The following is a 5502-nucleotide window of genomic DNA, read 5'->3' as shown; positions in this document are numbered from 1 at the left end:
CCTCCTTGTTAAGGGTTTGAATGTCTGTTGCTACACATTTGGCCAATGTATTAAATATTAGGCATTGCTTACAATATTATTGTTATTTATATTGGTTTGTTTCTAAGAAATGTATATACTGTATGGCCAGAGATGTACAGTTATTGCTAGATATGTGTGTGTGGCTGTTTACGAGAAGGAGGAGCAGAGCTGGACTGCAGCACACAGAAGTGTGTGTGGTTCTATGTGTGTGTGCTCAAGGACACAGAGAACTGTGGTTCTACTCCTAGAACCTTATAAGGACATCAGCCATCTTGGCTGAGTTTACTGGAGTCCAAGGACACAAAAGCCAGACAGCTTGCACCTGCGAGGCCTTGAGAAGTGTCTGGAAACTTTGGGAAAGTTACAATGTACGTAAATCAATAAGATAACCAAACGTCTGCAATAAACAACACGAGTATAAAAGACTGATGAGCTGATTGCCTCTTCGGATACTGATACGTCAGTACCCCCGATGCCTAGGAGCCCAGAGCTGAAGACAAGAAACCCCAAGCTGAAGATGGGAAGCCCAGAGCTGACTACACCTTTGACACAAAAGAGTGATTACTGTATTTTATACTTTAATGATGAAGTTTTATTTGCCTTTACATTTTTGTTTATTATAAAAGAAAAGTAACCAATTAAAAGAAGTTTAATTGATTACAAAAGCTGCCTACCTTAGCTTGATTTATAGTGGTTTAAGACTTGGAACGAGAACGTACCACAGAGGAGTCTTCTGACCAAATTGTAAGTAATTTAAAATGCTTATAATTTTGGCCAGACTCGACTTACTTTACCTAACCTGAGAATAATAAATAATAAGGTTAAAAAGTGTTAAGATCAAAATTCACACCGCAAAACAGGATAATGGTAAGAAAAACAGTTAAAAGCACAAAGACAAAAATAATTGTACATATTTGTAGTCAACAAATCCCCTGAGTCTGTTGACAGCAATGAAATGAGCTTTAAGTGTCAATTTACAGCAGATCTGAAGACATCAGCATAATAAATGAGGTGAAAACAGGAACTATTGACATGAAATAAAGAGTGTTTTCAGCAGTTTCTCTGTTAATATTGATGATCTTCAGACTATCAACACTCATTCAACAACACATTCACATTTCTCACATTATTAGAGTCAGGATATGTGAGAAAATCCTATAAAATGCTATAATGAAAGACAATACTGTTATTTCTCTCAACATGACATGGATAAAACACAAATAACACAAAAACACTCATTTTCATCAACCACTGCTGCTAAATAACTATGAATTAACTATAACTATGAAACATGGTTTGATTTTATGATAAGATTCATTGTAATAAAGTAATTAGAGATTTAACATGTAACAGTTTTATGTGCAGAAACTGAAAACTCTCCCCGTCTCAGACTCACAAATCCTGCTGGAAAGATCTAACTCTGATATTTTACATTTCTACTTTAACTATATGCAGTTTTTGTAAAACTTTCATTCACTGTATGGACATCATTGCATAAGGAACTACTTTGTCACTTTTGCCACCTACTGGCAGTTTTAAATTCTTTTTTAGAGTATAACTTCAATAAATAAATCATATTTCTATAATAATAATTAATAATTATCATTTACTCATCCTCATGTTGAATCAAATAAAATATTTAAAGCTACTTTTTGTAATGTCTCTTAGATGATCTTTTGGAGGTAATTTCTCAGCCAAATTTGACGTGACTAAATTGTGATATCACGACATTGTGCAATTAATTAAATAAATTAATTTATCTAAAACTAAATGTTTTGTTTTAATGTGGTAAAATGTTTAGCAGCAGTGGTTGATGAAGAAGAGTGCCATTAGTGTTTGTTTTTGTATTATTGGTGTCACATTGTGAGAAATAACAGTATTATCTTTAATTAAAGTAGTTACATTGTGACTCCAATAATGTGTTTCTAACAGCAAACACTCAGAATAAAGTGAGATGATCTGCTAATGATCTTGTTGAATGAGTGTTGATAGTCTGAGGATCATCAATATGAACAGAGAAACTGCTGAAAACACTCTTTATTTCATGTCAATAGTTCCTGTTTTCACCTCATTTATTATGCTGATGTCTTCAGATCTGCTGTAAATTGACACTTAAAGCTCATTTCATTGCTGTCAACAGACTGAGGGGATTTGTGGACCTCCTCAAATATGAACAATTATTTTTGTCTTTGGGCTTTTAACTGTTTTTCTTACAGTTCTTTACTACTTTTCTAGATATCTGTCATTATTTTAATGGAGAAACAGAACAAAGTTCTGAATTAACATCAGTTGCTTTACGATAGACCGATATAAAATTTGAATGCATGTAGTTTATGGGTGAAATACAAAAAGGGGTTAATATAGGGGAAAAAAACATATTTTAGGCATATTTAGAAGGAGAATCACTTGATGACAAATTCAAACACTATATTGAAGGATCACAGTGAAGCCCAAAACACTCTTTAATTTTTATTTTAAATCTTTATACACGTTCCTTCAAACCAGCAGGTTTCACCCATTTGTCAGCAAGAAATATTTAATCATTTAAAATATAATGAAATTTAGTATGATCTCTTATATATATATATATATATATATTTTTTTTTTTTTTTTTTTTTTTTTTTTATTATTATGTACAGGTCAAAATAACTATTTCCTTTTTGCATTAATAGACTAAATGATGATGGCACATTAAAACATTTTATTTTCACAAAAGTAATTTGAAACATTAAACACACTTCATTTAGTGGGTTTTCTATGTAAAATCGCTTTTGTACATTTCATTTGATGCAGACACTACAGTTTGATATCTGGACTTTAACCCTATACAAATCATTTTTTACCCCCCAAAAATATTTTTGATTTGGGCAGATCTGGGGTGTATTCCAGAAAGCAGGGTTAACTTACTGTCACATATACCCTTGATTAACCCAAACCTTGCTCACACGAGGTATGCTGGTTCCAAAAATGTGTCCGGGAGTAAGTTCAGCCAACCCAGAGTATGTTCCCCGTTAACACACAAGACATTCTCAACAGAGCGACGAATCGATGATTCACCATGGAAACAGACGCTAAGAAAAAACGTGTTTTATTATTACTTTATTCTTCTTCTTTTGTTTAATGGCGATTTACATAACCTACTTGGTGCACATCACCACCTATTGGGTGGTTGTGCAATCATTTTTAATCGTAATATTGTTTGTATAAGATATCACATATATAATATGTATTTTATTATAGAAATTATAGCATAGAAAATGTCCTGTTATAAAGAATTAAAAGCAGATCCATGTGTGAAATGACAATAAAATAAATTCATCTATTAGAATTGAATAAACATTTATATATTATATAATATAACATTGTGTACATGACTGTAACTATATAACAAATTTGGATACATTAATATAACCATATTGATAATATAATACGCATCTGAATTCCTCTTAAGCTAACTAACCCTTGAACATAACCTGCTCCGGAGCAGGTTATGTTCAGATAGCAAGTTGCTATGGCTACTTACATACCCTAAAAGTTACCTCCGTTTTTGGAACCGAAAGTTGAACTTACTCTTAAACATACCCAGGTATGTCACATAACCTGCTTTCTGGAATACCCCCCAGCACCAACCAATCCGCAGTTCAGTCAACAAAGCCCCGCCCACTGCAATTCACTTAATGAAGCTCCTCCCATAGCAGTCACATCATCAGTAAAGCTCCTCCCACTGCAGTTCATCAATAAATGCTGGAATATTCCCATCAGACGAGCACTGAAGCATCAGGAAGAGCTGAAATCTGCAAAGAACATGAGTGATCCAGAACCCTGCAGAATGAAACACACTGAAGATACTGAAGAACAAAGAGGTTGGTGTTTATTCTTCATTCATTCATGATGCTGAACAACATTCATGTCAGAAAGATTCAAACACTTCTGCACATTTAGAGAAATAGTAAACCTATGACACATAATGTTCATATATTTAATAGTTCTCACTACAGAAACATACTCTAATGTTTTCAATATAAAAATTGTTTAAGACTTAATTTTCCAACTACAACAAAAGCTGAGATCAAACACCCTACAATAAAACAAACAAAAAAGCAATTTAAACTGGAAAAAGAGGTTAATTTATTACAACAATGGTTTTTAAATTTCAGCCTATATGCAGCCGTTGAGTAATACAGCCATATATTGGCTATTGATATTGTCAATTGATATTGATGTTATGTATTTCTTATTTTTAAATTGTCTTCTAAATGTCTAATTGTGTAATAGGCATGATTATACTACATTCTGAACTGTGCATCAGAATGATCTGAATATTTTAAAGCAGTTGTCAATCACAGCAAATCTTTTATGACCTTCCACTTCATATTTCTCTCTTTAAATTATTTTGATGTACTGAAAATTAAATGAATATTTTTTTTTACTAATTTCAGAGCTGATGGAAGAGAGTGAGGAGAGTGAAGAACTGAGTGAAGTGGAGGAGGAACATCATGTCAAACCTGGAGAAAAACCTTTGAGTCGCTCAAAGACTAAAAATACTTTTTTAAAGAAAAGAAGAGACAAGAAATCTACAACCTGCACTCAGTGTGGAAAGAGTTTCTCAACCAAACAAAGTCTTGAGATTCACATGAGAGTTCATACAGGAGAGAAGCCGTTCACATGTGATCAGTGTGGAAAGAGTTTCTCAAATAAACAACATCTTGAGCTTCACATGAGAGTTCATACAGGAGAGAAGCCGTTCACATGTGATCAATGTGGGAAGAGCTTCAAACAAAAAGGACATCTTAAGAGTCACATGAAAGTTCACACTGGAGAGAAGCCACACACATGTGATCAATGTGGAAAGAGTTTCACACAAAAAGGAAATCTTAAAGAACACATGAAAGTTCATACAGGAGAGAAGCCACACACATGTGATCAATGTGGGAACAGCTACAGTCAATCATCAAGCCTTAAAGAACACATGAGGATCCACACAGGAGAGAGACCGTTCACATGTGATCAGTGTGACAAAACATTTTGTGTGGAATCCACCTTCAAGAAACATCTGAGAGTTCATACAAAGGAGAAGCCACATTCATGTTCTGTGTGTGGAAAGAGTTTTTCACTGCTGTCATATTTACATGCACATGAGAAAACACACACTGGTGTGAGAGAGTACATGTGCTTTGAGTGTGAGAAGACTTTTACTACAGCAAATGGTTTAAAACTGCACCAGAGAATTCACACTGGAGAAAAACCTTACAAGTGTTCACACTGTGATAATAGATTCAGTGTGTCATCACATTTGAAATCACATGAGAAGATCCACTCTGGAGAAAAACCTTACAAGTGTTCACAGTGTAACAAGAGATTCAGTGTGTCATCATCTCTGAAATCACATGAGAGGATCCACTCTGGAGAAAAACCTTACAAGTGTTCACAGTGTAACAAGAGATTCAGTCAGTCATCATCTCTGAAAACACATGAGAGGAT

Source organism: Megalobrama amblycephala, unplaced genomic scaffold, assembly GCF_018812025.1.
Source record: "Megalobrama amblycephala isolate DHTTF-2021 unplaced genomic scaffold, ASM1881202v1 scaffold216, whole genome shotgun sequence".
Lineage (NCBI taxonomy): Eukaryota > Metazoa > Chordata > Actinopteri > Cypriniformes > Xenocyprididae > Megalobrama > Megalobrama amblycephala.
Note: the sequence above shows the minus strand (reverse complement) of the source record.